The sequence below is a fragment of the Alligator sinensis genome, unplaced genomic scaffold, assembly GCF_000455745.1.
Source record: "Alligator sinensis unplaced genomic scaffold, ASM45574v1 scaffold76_1, whole genome shotgun sequence".
Classification (NCBI taxonomy): domain Eukaryota; kingdom Metazoa; phylum Chordata; order Crocodylia; family Alligatoridae; genus Alligator; species Alligator sinensis.
This window is the reverse complement of record NW_005841865.1, coordinates 3813549-3831030: the sequence shown is the minus strand read 5'-3', so window position 1 is coordinate 3831030 and position 17482 is coordinate 3813549. Positions and strand designations below refer to the sequence as shown.

Sequence of the window (17482 nt, the reverse complement as noted above, 5' to 3'; positions counted from 1 at the left end):
CAGGGGGGCCCCGGGCAGGGGGCGAAAGACCCTAGGAGCCACTTGCGGTGGCTGGGGTCTATAACTGCTGGCACTGGGTAGCAGCTCAGTGCATACGACGCTGCACAGAGGGTCCGGGAGCAGACCAATCCCTGGTACTGCACAAGGCTGCCCAGGCCCCCAACCCCTAGCACAAGGTGAAGCACCCGCTATACAGGGGTGCATGTGGCCCTAAGCCAGGCCAACAGCAGCAGAGTCAGGTGACAGGAAAGCCTGGTGGGGAACAGAGCTCAATCTGGAGAGCAGGAGGCTTGAGAGGGTGTAAATTTGCATGCCTGCCTGCCTCCTTACCCTTTAATGGTTTTGTTGTAATTATAAATTTTTATATAGTTAAGTAATTGATTGACTGGGCCAGACTCTATAGGGGACGGAGGCAGCCGCTGGGCTCCTGTGTTCCTCCACAGCACACTGCCCTGCCAATAATTCCCTCAATGGAGAGGAGAGTACTAACCCATGTACACCTAGGCTACAGAAGTACTAAATGATGGCACAGTAACAACAGCGCCACAGGGGCACATGGGGAAAACTAACCCCAACTTATACCATGTACAAGGCCAGGTTCTGAACCAGCTGTTATGACTCCAAGGTCTCTTTCCTGATCTGTAGATAGTTCTCTGAAAACATCAGCTCAATGTGCAGTAACAACCAAAAAAACCCAAACCTAATAAAATGTTGGATCTCATTAAGAGGAGAACTGGAAACAAAACAGGTAATATCATCTGGCCATTATGCATATCAATGGTTTCTACCCCATCCCCACAACCTTGAATACTGTGTGAAGTTCTGACATCTGAATCTCAAAAAAAGATGCAACAGAATTAGAAAAGGCAGCCAAGATGCTCTATATGAAGCAACTATAATAAATCAAGAGATCAAAAAGGCTAGGATTCAGCTTGGACAGTAGAAGGCTGAGAGGGGATACGATAGATGCCTCAAAAACCATGAAGGATACGGACAAAGTGAATAGGGAACCATTATTAATCAAAACCCAGAATACTAGAACTAAGGGTGACCCACTAAAATTAGCAGGAGACCACAGCAGATCATAAAGGCAGACAGTACAGCCAGATTCAAAAAGGGATTAGACAAAAATCATGGATGATAGATCCACTAATAACTATTCAACAGAACAGTCAGGGATACATTTCTAAACCAATGATGGTGGATGCCAGAGAGGGTATGACAAGGAACAGACCGCTCTCTTATACCCTGTCCACATGTTCTCCCTCAGAGACAAGTTACGAGGCTAGATGGACTACTGGTCCAACCCAGTATGGTGCTTCCTATGTTCTGGTGTTCTTTAGAAGTAACAATTACATCACACCAACTTCTGCAGGTACCATTCAGAGATAGTTAGCCATGTTAGTTTAAGTGAGGCAGAAGGTAGGTCTTGAAGGTGCTACCCTGCCCAAACTGGTTCAGAAATAAGTAAAAGATGCCTGGTCAATTAGTTTCAAAGCTGCCACCCTGACCTACCAAGTACCATTCAGTAACAAGCAACTGTTACATCTGTGTCTCTTGATGCTCCCATGTTGGTTTGGCTTCATTAGTGGCAGTAAAGTGGGAAACAGCAGGGAAAACTTAGGCCCCTTTTAACAGAGCACAAGGATCAGTATCTGTTAGCATGCAGAATACTCTACTAGTTTAGTTATTTTTCAGGAAGGACTACCAATGAATCATTAAAAAGTTAACTGTATTTTCCCATCTGTGAGCCAGAGCAAATTATTGCATTCCCAATTTTTTTTTTAATCTAGGAACAGGAAAAATTGGCTACCATGAAACATTGCCAAATGTTTTATAGCCTATCCCAATCATGATTTTCCATACATTTATTTACCAAGCAAGCAACCAAGCAATGTAGCTTACGAACTTGGTGAAATCCGGTTCTCTCAGGGTAAGCTACTTTAGCATTAAATCTAAGCATGGAGGTGGGAGAAAGTTTAAATCCTGGTAAAACAATACAATTCAGAACTGAGAGGGTCCTGGACAATTCAGGGGAAACCAGTCCAGTTGACAAAATATCAGGAGGTCCCCTTGTTCTAAGCCAGGGGTTGGAAACCTTTCGCCACTGCAGGCTGCTGCTTGCAGCCCAGGCCCCACCACAGGCTGCCCCCACTGCCTGCCTGCTTCCGCCACAATGAGCAGAGGCTGCAAAAGGAAGAGGTAGAAAAGGGCAGGTAGGGATGCTGCTTCGGATGCAACAAAGAATAAACTGTAAATAGAACCAACAGGGCCCTGGGGACAGCTCTGCTGCCATCACCAGAGCATGCTGGATTTCCTGAGCTGGTGGGCTGGCCCAGGTTTTTTACAAGCTGGATCAGGACCTTGGGCCATAGGTTGCGATCCCTGCTCTAAGCAAAGAGATCAATAACTCCACATACAACATAACAGTTCCTCATTGAGGTCTGACACTATTTCCACCCCTTAAACAAGAGTGTTACTAACCTGAAGAGGGCCAAACTCAATATATACACATTCACAGCCTACAGCATGACAGTGAACATACTATACTGCTTTCTCATTTCAAATCTTTCCCATGAAAAAGGAACACCTAGGCTCTTAACATTCCCATTACAGTTAACTGTGAGGACCTAAAATCAAGGCTTTTCAAAAACAACCTTAAGGAAGAACAGTTTTTTTGTTTCTGAATTAAAATGTACTGCCTTTCCCCCTTTAAAAACAAAACAAAAACACCCTCATGCAACCTAAGATACAATTTAAATTCGTTTTTTAAAACCTAAGGTAAACTGTGCTAAGAAAGTCCTTACTTTCAGGTATTAAAACATTACATCTTAAAATTACTAGCAGTTCCATTAAACAAATTTAGATTCTCCAATGAAGAAATGTAATCCTACCTCATACTTCTTTTGAAAAAAAATATGTAAATCAAACTACCTGATAGTTTTCCACTGAAACAACTGATTCAATGCATTACCTAACACTAAGCAAATTGCCTTTCTGCTATTGCTAACTTCAGTTTCCTGTGGAATGTAATATAAATAAGTAACTGTACCTGAAGTGGAAATACATGGCTCCTGGTAGCAGCTAAATGGCTAAATGTTATGCTTTCCTCTTAGAGAGGTATTTGGGGGGGTGTTGATATCTTTTACTGGACCAACTGTAGAGCTGGGATAAAGTTAGGCAAGGTTTTGAATGCAAAGCACATCTCTAACACTACCATGTTTTCTATTGTCATGCTCCTAACAGTTACACCTGAATTTCATAACTTTAAACAAGGAAAAAGGAATAATTTTTCAGGGATACAAAATCTGATTTGAAATCAAACACTTACTTGTCCTTAACACACATTCAAACACAGAGGATTTCTCAAGGGACCATCAGGATCAGAAGTCATTGTCAGTCACATGCTGCAAAAGAAAAAGAAAATTGTACATTACAAAAAAAACCAAACAAACCCCCCATTTTTTACTATTAGATACAAAATAAAAAATGTTTAAAATAAAAAAATATATACCTAATTTGGAATCTCAGCTGAAAACAACTCGTATCTTCAGTTAAGTTTTATCATAATTGTTGTACAGGTTCACATTATTACTATAACCTTTGATTTTACAGTTCCAAATAATACCCTGCACCTTTAACAGTTCCTTAAGGTAAGTTTTGCTTTAATTTTTCCTCTGTTATTAACAGAGAAAGACAGAAGACAACAGGGATGTTAATCTACTATCACCAGATATATAAGTTTTCACTTATACTATCTCCAAGGTAGTATCCAGTCAAGTATAGTAATGTTACATTTGTTTACAACTGGATAGCTTTAAAATAGACTGTAACCAGTTCTTGTATGTTGGAAGGTCCAGCCAAATGTGTAATTTTAAAATTCAGACTTTTGAGCTATGTGCAAAGACGTTTAAAATTACCTTTTACATTGAAATATTATAATCACTACGTATTATATAACCATGTATATATTACCTTTCAAACATGAACCTTTTAAAAGCAATCATGGAAAACTTCAGGCATAAATGAGAATTTTGGTAGTTATGATCTGCAACTAAAATATAGCTGTAAAACCATATCTTTCTTTTGTATCAGCATACTGCTTAATACATCATGCAAGAACAGCAAACTATTTTCAAAACAGTGCATGCTGTCATGTTCCTATTGTCTAGTTTTCCTATGAAGTTCTGAGAGTGATTAATCCATTTTATGGTGCACATTGTACAAGGTATGATTAAGTGTACTAATTAGTGAGCATTTCTAGGTCTCTATAGAGAATTACAGTAACTTAAGAAAAAGTTTCAAACAACAGCTGTGTGATTGAATTGATTTATTGAAAACCGCTTGAAGCACTATGTAAAGCAGAGGCTGTTCAAGCTAATTAGAAAAATAAATTGCTCTTGGGAAATATTTATGAGGCATTCACATGTAAAAGCACACACCATAGTCCTATCCAAAATCAAGAGTTTCAAAATTGATACTTCTACTCAGACTACTTAATAGATAATCACTAGTAGTCAGGTGAAGAGCTTTATTCAAGCAGATCATTTCTTAAGAAATTAAGCAGAAGGCATTCATATCAACTGGTTGTGCATGAATTTGTCTGCTGTTTTAACTACTCCTTTGACAATACTGACTATAGCTTTATTCATATGAACTGGAATTACCAATTAGAGGAGTGATTGACAATGCGGTCACGTAAGAATAAGCATCAAGAGTAAATTGTCTCCTAATTAAACACCTTTGTAATACAGTTTTTATGCTAAATCAACCCTGCTAATCAGAAAAACTAGGAAGAAGATGCAAAAAGGAAAAGATTCAAAACACTAAGTAAAATGTTCCGTCAAAAATATTCAATTGGACAATACAGGAAAAGATATCCTTAAGATGTCCTTTAGATGAACATTTCAGTAAAAACTCCAACTAGCTATAAGTATCACTTGCTTGATGTTTATCCCTCAATCTTCACTGGCATGACCTTGCCCCAAAAGGGCTATGGAAATGATTTACAGAAATTGCTACCAATTAAATAGAAAAATGCAATTTACCTGCAGATATTCAAATGTATTCACAGGAATAACATGTTTTTATTAACTTCTAAAAATATTTTCCCATAATTTTAAAATTAAATTTTAATTTTTCAAAAATGTCATTTGTGGCAAGTCACGCTAATCTCCAATCTGCTCACTTTGGAAAATCTATATAAATAAATGGACAGCATCTGTAAGGGTCATGAAGTTTCTTCAGTTCTTGAAATGACTGAAACTTATGACTAAACATGATACAGTTTGCCTAAACGGCTAAAAGAATGCCACTGAACATATGAAGCACTCATGGGTAGGGACCTATGGAAATTGTAATTTCACAGGTTTTGCAGAAATCATAAGATGTGGTGTTGCCCACAAAAGCAGGCAATATCCGTGAAATTCGCAAAAACCCCCCAGCCAACTCACTGAAAATGACACGCTGACCAGAGGGAGACAGTAGCCTTCACAGCCTGTGCAGCCTGCCGGGGCAGGTAGGAGGGGGGAGCGGTGGATGGAGGGAGAAGCTGCCCAAAAAAACTGCCGCCCCTCACTGCTGATTGGCTAAGGGCAGCCTGTCACACAGCCCTGCCCCTCTTCAAAATCAGTGGCAAAGGGCAGGGCTGCATGATGAACAGCCCTTGCAACCAACCAGAAGGGCAGGGCCACTTGGCCAATCAAAGGCATGGCAGGGCCCTGCCACGATCAGCCCATGAATATGGTGGCCGGATCCACAAGCTCACCATGAAATCAGCTGGCCACCTCCTCAACATAGGCAGACTGCTACTCATAGGAACTGGGCAGGATGAGGAAAGAGCCACTTGCAGGAAGAAATGTTGTTAGTTATAGAAGTGATTTGACACTGAGAACTACTTCTCAAAAATCTGAATGTGTGAATAATGTCAGATGCTATTTTGAGAGCTAAAAGCATAGAAAATGGCTTCCTCATTAATTTTCTATTAAAGTCATTATTGTAGCTATTGTTTTACAGGCATGCCATGTGACTGGAAATGGAGAAACCAAAAAAATGTATTAAGTGATCAGCAGTACAAAAAAATTGGAACTATGAAAAGTTAAAGTGACTTGCAATCAATTCTAGAACACTTCAGATGAAAATGAGTTCTTGATGACTTGTGTCCATAAGTGTTGTCCACATAACAGTCCCACTCACAACCAACCACACAAGTTAAAAGCTTTAAGGGTTTGTTCACATGGGGAAGTTAATTCCAATTAAGTCAAGGTGTGAATTTAAAGTACATAGCTATTCCTGATTAACTACCCCTTTAGAGGCTTTTATTCTGCAATAATGGTATTGACATAACATACCTTAATAGCCATGCACTTGTCATTGGTTTTGTGCACCTGCATACATTACACTGGTGCCTGGAGTTGAGAGACAATGGAGCCAACAAGCAAGTATTCCAGGGTAGGCACCCACAGGGAGTTGGTGAAAAAGCTTTTAGGGAATATTCCCATGTAGTAAGCCATTAAAAGTAATCTCTGTCCCAATTAACAAATGTTTGGTCATGGTATACTTTTATCAAAACTTGCAGTACATCTACAATATTAAATGATACAAAACGTTCAAGACGAAATGCAAAAGATTTAAATATAACTGCATATTTATATATAAAAAAATCATTAAAAATTTTGCTTCATACATGAATAGAGTAGCATAAATTTACTAAAGAATATTTAATTGATTGTCCATTATTGGACCTCTCCCAACCTGACACCACAATAACCAACAAATAGGCGATTGATACATTGGCCATACAAGAAAAAAAACCCCACTCACCTAGCCCAAAAGTATAAGTTGCCTTCTTTGATGCTGTTCTGTAAGTCTACATAGGATAAAAATATTTGATTTTTAAAAAGTGAGAAAAACAACATATTATAAACAGAAAGTACGCAGTGTTCCCACTATATCACACAAAATAATTAATTATATATCAGAGTCTGGGCCACTGATCCTTTCAGAGGTGCCAGAGGATGCCACACAATGTTAGCACTGTTAAGTGTGTAAACACGATTCATAAATTCAACAAGAGTCGACAGTGTTTAAAACATTTTTACCTGTCGTGATCTTTCCAAGTGCTTGGCAACAGAGAAAACTGCTTTATTATTTTGCTGTAGTCAAAAAATGAATGAAGATAAAGCTATCATTTTCTGAAGGTAAAGTCTAACAAAGTTGACAACCCCTGTTCTAGACTTTAGAGTAGGGGTGGGCAAAATACAGCCTGCCAGCTGATTGGATCTGGCCCACAGGCAGGCACCCACCAAGTGAACAGATCTGACCTGTGGGCAGATGGCAGCCACGCGGTGCCAAGCAGTTAGGGCTGGTTCCAGCGTGCCAGGCACTCTCTCTCTCTCTGGCCCAGGGCTGCCACAAGCGCAGAAGCAGAAGCATAAACCCATCCATAGCTGTAGCATGCTCCTTGCCAAGTCTGAACCCAGCAGCTGCCAGTGGCTTCTGGGTCAGGGCTCTGGGTGTGCTATAGCTGCAGGTGGGTTCAGGCTTCTGCAATGGTCACAGCCTGCAGCTGTAGCATGGCCTGCACTCCCCAACCCCTTTCCCCGTGCCTGGAGCCCTGACCAAGGAGCTGCCAGCTACATTTGGACAGCTGCCGGGTCCAGACTTAGGAGAGGGGGTGAGGAGGCACACTAAAGCTGCAGCCAGGTGGACTCTGGGAGAGGGAGTGCTAAAAAAGCTGCAGGTGGGTTCAGGCTTCTGCACTAGTTGCAGCCCCAGGAGAGGGAGAGAGAGGTGTAGCCCTCAGCATGTCAAAAGTCATTAAGTGGCCTGCCAGACCAAATAAATCGCCTACTCCTGCTTTAAAGCATTATTAGCCACATCAATTTTGAAGTTATGAGGCAGTGACTAATTTGGTTGTAACACTGGCTTATAGCTTTCAATTCTGTCCAAATAGTCTACACACTACAAATGTGAACCATCTAAAAACAAAAGTGGAAATGGTTTCTGAAAAAGTCTAGTAATGCAGAATAACACTTCAGTTCCTAAAAACTTGTACAGGAAAATCTTTCTAGTGCCTGACTAGACACTTCCGAAGACAACCATACTAGAACTGTCAACTGGAGAAAGAACTTGAGGGTTATTTAAAAGAGTAGCTAGTGTATTTTAAAGTTCTGCTCTGAAGATGAGAATTATATTAACACAAGGTGAAACAAAGTAAAATTCTACTTGATAGAACAAAATCTAGCAGCAACCTGAATTCAGTAATATCAAAAGCATGTTACAATACAAGTCAGCCAAACTCTACATCTCTACATTGATAAGCAGTGTTTTTAATTGGTAAGTTATTAAATTATTTCATCATCGTACTCTTTTTACTAAAAAACACACTTTCAAACAACTCTGCTCATCTCATATTAATAAAAACCTATACAGCTACTTCCTTCAAGGTGACAATACAACTTCATTATTCTTGTCCAAGAACTAGATGTTTCCTTTTCTAAATGCAGAGATAACTGCAAGGCTTATTTCTTTTTGCAGCACATGAAAAAGTTGCAAGGTTAGTTAACCTTGATGATCACCCACTGTAAAAGTATTTTTTAATACAAGTGCTACAAAAAATTAAGCCAGTTTAGTTAGGGCAGGATAAAGAACATGGCTTCAACTCCACTGCAGTTCTCAAAAAAATCAGTAACTAAATCTGTGCGATCCTTTTCCCTACTAACTCTTGCCACCAGTACCACTTTCATCATATGAGCTTTCCATTTCCTGTCTAAAATGTATTAGAGCTTCACAATAAAGTAAAATTGTTTATGCAGTCTGGCATTTATTTCCATGGGAAGGATTTTTATGCATCTATAATGATCTCACTACACTTAACAGTGGATCACCCACTTTTTTGATTGTAAGCTATGTAGTGAACAGACACCCTAAAACAACTAGTCCCATTTCCTTCCCTGTTTATTTATCATCCAAGGGGCTCAATATTAGAAATAAGAACATTATTTGGTCAGTTTTTAAATTAAATAGTAAAAAAAAATTTAAAAACAAACAAGTAAACAAGCTTCCTTTAGAACTAGAGACAGAAATGTGTAAAAGACAACCTTACAGGGGTGTAGGTTGTAGCCGTGTTTAAAGGACATAGGCAGACAAGGTCCTTTGGGTGAATCTGTTATCTTTTATTAGACCATCTTAAATAGTTGGAAAACAATTATTAAGCAAGCCTAACAAAGGGTTTTTGAACCTGAAAGCTTGCTTAATAATTGTTTTCCAAGCATTTAAGTTGGTCTAATAAAAGATATCAGAATTCACCCAAAGAACCTTGTCTGCCTAGAAGACAATCTTGCTGGTATTCTCATGCCAGAGCCTCAAAACATTAACAATTATTTTTTTTTATTGTTCTGGAAGCAAATACAAGTGATTGTATCCCCTGAAAAGGTATGATGTAACCAAATGCAATTTATGAGGGAATGGAGTAGCCAATTTCTAAGTAAGGGGAAAGAGCCACTAGTCAAAGAGGCTTGTTGGTCAAGGACCTGGAACACGAATGGTGGTAGCAGCTGAAGGAAAAACCTCAGCTAAGTAAGTCTTAGGAAAGAGATAAAAATTAAGTGGTTATCATGTTCAGATAGTGCTAAAAGAATCAGTAATATTTTAGTCCGCTACTGTATTGCTTATGGCTCAGATACAAGGTACATGAAATGCAGCTAAATCTGAGTTGCATTAAAAAGTTTTGAAAAAAATTCACATCAAATGCTCTGGCTTATGTCAAACCCAAAAATAGTTACCCATTTCTGTAGTTATAGGGATAAGTAAAAATGGGAACAAATATTTAGTACTTTAAAGATAACTGACAGCCATTTTAAAAAGAAAATCAAATACAAATGAAGGTTAATTTTTAAACCAATGTAAATGAGAACAGCCTATTTCCAAAAGTCTGAAAAAAAAAATAAGACAGCAAAGCTTTAACTACAGCTTCAAGGATATAACAAAATATGCAAACACATAACAGCAAAGTCCCACAAACTTTAATAAAGAGATTCTGGTGCACTACAGCAACCTGTTTTGTATCAGTAGGCTCAATATATCATTTGAGATTGAATGCATCTGGCCTCGCTTTATCAAGGAAAAATAGCAATGTGTTGCCAGTTGCACCTAAACATGTTATCCTGATTTTTTTGCACGTCATTCAGTAATTTTAACATGACGCTATTTTCAAAGTAAACAAATTCTGTTTTCAGCCCCCCCAAATCATCTTCCAAATAAATTATATAATTGACGGGGGGAGTGCTTGACTGAAATGGGGCTGTCAGCAGTTTAAAAAAAGTGCACAAAGGTGTTAAAGACTTATGTTCCAGCAAGGTACTCCTTGTTATAAGATGTTAAATACTCCTAACACTTTCTTTTTTAAATTATTAGTATGCATTCCATCTCAGGGACACTACAGTTGTGTTTTTTATTTTATTTTATTTTTTATAGGCCTTGTCAGGTTTCATTTACCAAACCCCCTAGAGTGTTTTAGTAAGCACTATATTACTGCGATTTTTAAATGAGGCTGCTATTTTTCAGATATGATAATTAACTTGGTCTCACTCACTTTGCACACATTTAAATGACAGGACAGTGTTAGTTACAGACTGGAATTCATTAGAATTTTCTGAATATTTCTTATCTTAGTGTGTCAAAGGGGCTCAGTTGTTTTGCCTGGTATATAGGACACAGATGAACCAAAGTAACAAGTTGTTGTCGTCAACGACTGATGATGACGTGTTAAACTGTTAATTCAGGGTGTCTTTACATGTGCTGGGGGAGGGAAGGACGAAGGCACTTTAATTAACAGTGCCCAGAGCCACTCTAAAGTGCCCGCAGCGTCTCTCATATTCAGCACCCTAAGCTTCAAAATAGCAGCAGGGGCACTTTAACTAAAGCTCATTTGAAGAGTTTTATTTAAAGGGCCCCTGCTGCCATTTCGGTATGGGGACACCAGATACATGAGACATGGAGGCTGCTGGAGCATGCTAATTAGCATGCTCTAATAGACTTAACTGAGTCTGCTCTGATGCGCTGCAATTACAGTGCATAAGAGCAGCATCCCCACAAGTCTACAGCATCTTTGGTTCTTGTATCTTCCTATACACCAGGCAAAAAAAACAATGTAAGCCCCTTCACAAATGGAAACTGGGTGAAAAAAATCCAACTTAACTCAGTCTTAGAAAGGTAGGGCTAGAAGGGATCTCAGGAAGCCATCTAGTCCAACCCTCCATTCAAGGCAAGGTCATGCCCATCCAAACTATCCCATACAACTGCTTGTCTAACCTATTCCTAAAACTACACTTAACCCTGTTACACAGATACATGGTATATTCCCCCAAAACATCAAAAGCATCCTAACATGCCACTGGTAAAGTAGGGGAATACTTTCCCACTGCTGCAAGCGTTAGTAAAATGTACCTGAGAGATCCTAAGAGGGCCATGCCCCTGACTACAGAGGAAGGCAAAACACTCAGTCCATACCAATCTAACGATGGGGTAAAATTCCTTCCTTATCCCAAATGTGGTGATCAGTCTCACTTTGAGGGGAGGGTAAGACCCTCTAACCAGGACACTGGCATACCCCAGTCAAGATCCCCAGCCTTGGCTGCAGCCAATACTGAGTACTTTTGAGGAAGGCAAAAAAAATCCTGACACCTGCACTGTATTTTGCCCATGTCTGCTCTATAGGCCAGACCTTTAGTAACAGGCATGAAAAAAAAAAAAAAAAAATCCTTCCCAGTTCCATGTGGCAACTACAAAGCCCGGATGCCTGGACGGGGGGAAATCAAACACCTTCCACTCTGCTCTTCAGCCTGGGGACAGCAAGCATAACTCTACACCATCATACCCTCCAAATGAAGCGCCAGAATCCCCCTTTCTGTATCCCCTCCATAAACTTATGTCAGGTGCTTCGATCTTCTTTCACAACTAAGCCTATTGTAGAGCTCTGCTTCATTTTCCTGCTGCTGAACATGGTCCTCTCCATATTAGTCTTTTTGTGATCTCTCAGTGACCTGCTGGCAAAGGGGCAGTTCCTGGGCTTCCAAAAGTTGCTCTTTGCAGAAGAACTCCAGTCATAGCTACCACTCCTGACCAATGCCTATTCAATGTTTATCTTCTTGAAAACCTCCAATGCATGAGATTCTACAACTTCCCTAGCCAGGCTATTCCACTGCCTCATTATTCCAAGAAGTTTTTCTGATACCAAATCTATATCTACTTTGTGCAACTTCAAGCCACTGGTACATGTCCTGTTCTCTGCAATAATGGAAAAAAGGTGTTCTACCTCTTCTTTAATGCAACCCTTCAGATATTTGAAGACTGATATCATGTGTTCTCAATCACCTTTCCTGCAAACTGAACATGCCTATCTATTTCTTTCAACCTTTCCTCATCTGGCTTGCCTCCCAAGACCTTCATCATTGTTTTAAGCCTGCCTCTGTACCCCTTCCAACTTTTCCACATCCTTTTGAAGATACAGAGCCCAAAACTGCACAAAATACTTTAGATGAGGTCTAATCTACACCAAGTAAAGGTGTGCTATCACCTACTAGGGGTCTTGCACCTAAAACCTCTACTGATTCAGTCCCAAAACACATTCACATATTTCCAACTGCGTCACAACACTTGATCACAAATTGAGTCTGTGATCCACCAAGAGTACCAGATCTTTCTCTGTAGTGCTGACATCCAGCCAGATGTTAGCCATTTTGTATTTTTATTTTTAATTATTCTTCCTAAAGTGTATCATGTTACATTTGTTAGCATTGTACTGCATTCTGCTGGCTCTAGCCCACTTTCCCAGTCCATCAAGGTCCTTCTGAATTGTGTTTCTGTCCTCCAGTGCGTTTGGAATCCTTCCCAGGTTCACGTCACCTGAAAGTTTGCTCAGGAAGCTCTCTATTCCACATAAAGACGACAGGGTCTTCACTCTGGTTACCTAAGCCTCAGATACAATTTGGGCTCGTAATGTTATTACCACCATTACAGTTGCACCAGTTCTTACCATTGATAAACTTTCCCTGGCAAAGATAAGGCTTCAGAGGCTTGAGATTCTTAGGCTATTAAAAGAACTGTTCATCTTAAAAAAAGTATAGTAATCTTTAGAGGAAAAAACCCTACGTCAAACACCAAAAAACAGGATGTGATGTCTCAAATATTATAAAGACACACGAGAAACCTAAATTAACTGGTTAGAAACCACAGAAAACCAACATCCTTTTCTGTTGCTCCTGACAGTTCAACAGCAGTATCTAACTCAGAAAAGATATTAACTGTAAGAGACTGCAACACAGGGACTAATTAAATATCAACAGCTAATGAAATTCTGAAAAGGAAGCATTTCCCTCCATCACAGCCTGAAAGATGGAAAGCACTTCTGTGGAATCAGGCTTGATACCACCACTTTATTGCAGGGCTGTAGAAATGTCCTTACTGCAGGGCCAACCACAATAAAACTCTCAAGCTTAAGGGAGTCCCATTTGTAAACTGAGCATATTTGATATGAACGCCATTACCGGAGCGTGGAAGATGGAATACCACGATGTTCATTTCAGAGTGTCACTTTTTGTTTGTTTGTTTTGTTTTGTTTTTTTACTGTAAGTACACTACTAGACAATGTTATCACACAATTTGACCTACTGGATTTCTTTACAGGCAACAGTGTATCAAGAAAAAAGAAAAGGTTCACTTGCATCTGTCTACATAATGTACTACTAACATAATAACTAATTTGCCATAATTCCTGTACCTTAGTTCAACTCTTAAAAGAAATAGACAAGCTTATATGTTCTTTAACTTCATTATTAATCCTACTTGCAAGATGGATATAAATCAAAAGCAGATAAGCTTGTTAATGCATAAAAACAGCAATTTATTCATACACGGTATTAAATGAAAAACATGAAGCTGCTGATATATGAACTATGTTTTGTTCCATTAACTAAATGTTTTTATGTTTAACAACTTCTAGCACTATGTATACTTATCTGGACATGTTAACTGAGTTGATAAGAATCTATTTTCTGCCTTTAAGACGACATAACCATCACCACAGCAATTGCTACGATAAAAAAAATCCTTCAAGACACCTGCTGAAATCACTTGTACAAAGTAAATCTTAGTTCAAATGGCAGAAAATGGTCACGGAAATTAAGCAACCAAGATGTTAGCTAAAAATGAACACTGCCAAAAATGTTAACATAGGGCTACCTTAACAACATTAATACAGGAGCCATGGAACACACTGTGATTTGTGTCAAATTATAAATATGGGAGTGTTTACATATATGCTAAGGTATAATACATTGCACCTAAATTTCAAGATAAAGAGTTCTGTTAAATTAAAGAGATAAATCACAACCACGTTTTTTAAAAAAATAATCTTTCATGGCATATCTGCTATTCCACTTTTAACGACATTGTTTAGAATCCAATGGCTTTCCTTTCTGGACTTCAAAGCTATTCAAATAAATGTCCTGAACCTGGATTTCCATCTATTACCAAAGAAATTAGATAGTGCTAGGAGGTCATAAAAAGATAACTTTTTTTTTTTTTTTTTAGCTTTAGTAACTGTGAACAGAATAATTTTATTTTTATTTTTAATATAATGATATAGCTGAATATTCTTTTGAAAAAAAAATTCTGCCTTGTTTTCAATTTTTTCCTTTTAAAAAAGTATTAAGTTTTACTAAGCAGTAAAAGATACTGAAACATCTTTTAAGACTGATGTTCACAGAAAAAAGGTAATCCAGATTAACAGTTTAAGCATGATCCATGCTTTTTTATTTCCAAAATTCTGAAAAGTAGAATCCTTAAAAATAGTTCTAATAATTTATACATTCCAGAAAAATAAAAGCTTAATATAAAATATACATATAGCATAACCAGTATCTATCATATTAGTATTTATTAATGTCGCTATACAAATTTAGTGATGATCATAATTTATTACCTTCACATACAATGCTTTAATCCATTAAATATATTGTTCTTGATAGAGATATTTTCTATGTGCAGGCTGATAAAGAGCTCTTACCTTAAATTAACCAATCAGCTAGGGAAACATTTTTTCTTTAAAAGGGAGGACACAACCTTCCACATATACAGCTAGAGCTCGGTCAGCCAGCATTCGGCAGCAATGATAATCACTCTTCTTGAAGACAGCAATACACCAAACACTTACAAAAAACCTAAGAGCACTTATCAAGCTCTTGGTGAAAACAGGAAATACAATCAAACTAAACTCAGTTTGCTTCAGTAAACACATGTGACCGCTGCTCAGTCATCACCAAGTCTATTTCCCTTCCTGAAACTCTAAATATGTCAGAATGCACATTTTTGGTCTGCAATTTTATTTTCCAACATCTCCAGTGACTTGAGGAACCAAGGCACCCTGATGGATTGCTGCTTGAATCTCCTGAGAATGGCAGGTTCAATGTTACTATAGCATTACAATTAGTATTCACTCATTCCAGTACTGCTACACTGTTATAACTGAATTGGACTAAGAGGTCAACTTTTGATCCATTATACACAGGTCAGAGTGGTATGTAAAATATTTGTCTGAATTCTGAACTGATCCTCAAGTTTTCCATCTTGGTAGAGATTAGAAAAAAAAATAAAAATAAAAAGCATCAGCCATGCTTTTAAACAGCTAGTGTTTATTATGTGTGTTTCTGTCAATTTTAGTTTCAAAAGATTTCATGCTTTAAATGAAAAGAACTAATTAAAGCAGAATTTTAAAAAATCTGTAACAGGCTGGGGGGGTGGGGAAGAGGGAGGCAACTGTTGTTCTTCAAAAATAAAAAACTTTAGTGTACACACAATCAGGTTTGTTGTTTTGGGTTTTTTGACGTGCTCCATGTTAAATAAGACAGTAAGTTTAAGTCAGCTTTTGAACTCATTTAAAACCAGCTGTCAGGGGGGGAAAGAAAGCGAAGAAATCAATAAGCACATTCAAATAAAGTTCGATTTTTCTGCAATTAAATATTACCAAAGAGCAGCATGCCCAAAAGAATAAATATCCACCTGAACCTTTGAAGTTCAGTTTAAACTTTCTATCAATTTATTACCAGAACTCTTGGAGAACAGAAAAAATTGTGTTTAACAACTTTTCATTATTAAATAACGAAAGCAATTGCAAATGCTAGGCTGTAAAGGCAGATAAGGAGCAGCATTCTTCATATCACTATTCAAGAAATTAAATTACTTTAAATCAACAGATAACCAGCAGCAGACTTTTCACAATGACAACCCATGTGTCTTGGTCACAGCTTTGGTCTTCCAATTCAACTTTTGCCATCAGTTCTAACGGATGTGTGCACCATTATCATACAAACAGCAGCTAAACAATCATTCCTTGCACCTGGTTTATATTAGCCTCCTTACTACATCCACCCTGTCCTAAATTTATAGTGTTATCAACTGAAAACTGTAGCAAACTCCTGAAAAGAGAATTATTTGGGCAGGTTACTTATCAAAGCATTCATCTTCTGTTTCATGCCCCTATTCGCAAAATTTAATACTACTATAGCCAATTCTACTCAATAGTGTACTTAAGCTAATAAAGCTCTTCCACAGTCTCAAATAAAGGTCACCAAAGGAGAACAACAACATCCTTTTATTTCCATCATACATACAATCCTTTGAAGGAATGTTTTTAGTATCAGCTGGTAGAAACCTATTAGTCTGGCTGAAACCTAGAAAACTGGAAAAGCCAAAATTTCTATTAGCATAAACAAGAGGGGGGAAAAAAAAAAAGTCAGCCTCAAAATGCAGACAGAATCACCTCTCGGACAGTATGTGACAGGCAGCTGTTTAATATGCTGCTCTCTTTCATCAGGTGTGCAGTTATGCCTACAGAAATAGTTAAGTAGTTCCTCCAGTTTCTGATTTTAACCTTGAAAAAAACCTCAATCTCTAGAGACTCCTACAGTTCATGGCTGTAAGGCAAAGCATATAAAATAGTTTCCTATTCTTGTAGATGCCTGCTTTAGCTACATTTACATACCCCTCTGATGGGCCATTTAAGACTCATCTTGATTTCTGTAAGTAAATAAATCCTTTACTTTAAAAAAAAAAAAAAAAAAAAAGGTTTCAGAAATAAAAAAAGACAGCCCTGCCACTCACTGAGGGTGTGGATACATGAATGCTCAGAGCCCTTTCAAAAAAGAGGAACATTTCTAAAGGCCTACAGCTGCTACACTAACTGTTGTGTGCAAATGAGCTGAGAATGATTCACACACAGCAAACTGACTCCAAAGTTACCCCTGGATGAAGGAGTCTTAAAAATTGGAGCAAGTATGAACATATCAACTGATGCCCTTCTGAATGGTTCCCGTTTTGAAAGAGCTCCAAGCAGTAGCATAGTGACCGGGGGGGGGGGGGGGGGGGGGGAATAGCCCCTGGGGGCCAGCTGGGGGGCCTCCCACGTTTTGGGTGGAGCACACTC

General features: G+C 38.4%; 1 protein-coding gene across 15 annotated transcripts in view; it reads right to left on the bottom strand.

The window, feature by feature from the left end:
• The window catches only part of NCOA3 (nuclear receptor coactivator 3), a 150952-nt gene that overhangs the window by 46828 nt on the left and 86642 nt on the right, over positions 1-17482 (bottom strand). For 11 of the 15 annotated variants that reach the window (XM_025191662.1, XM_025191684.1, XM_025191712.1 and 8 more), the window contains 2 exons: positions 6823-6868; positions 3332-3407 (listed from right to left, as the gene is read on the bottom strand). The gene's annotated coding sequence lies outside the window, so the exon portion shown is untranslated. Of the gene's footprint in view, positions 1-3331; positions 3408-6350; positions 6408-6822; positions 6869-7100; positions 7155-15067; positions 17409-17482 lie in introns of those variants that run through there. The other 4 variants (XM_025191665.1, XM_025191675.1, XM_025191670.1 and 1 more) reach the window with 3 other exon arrangements.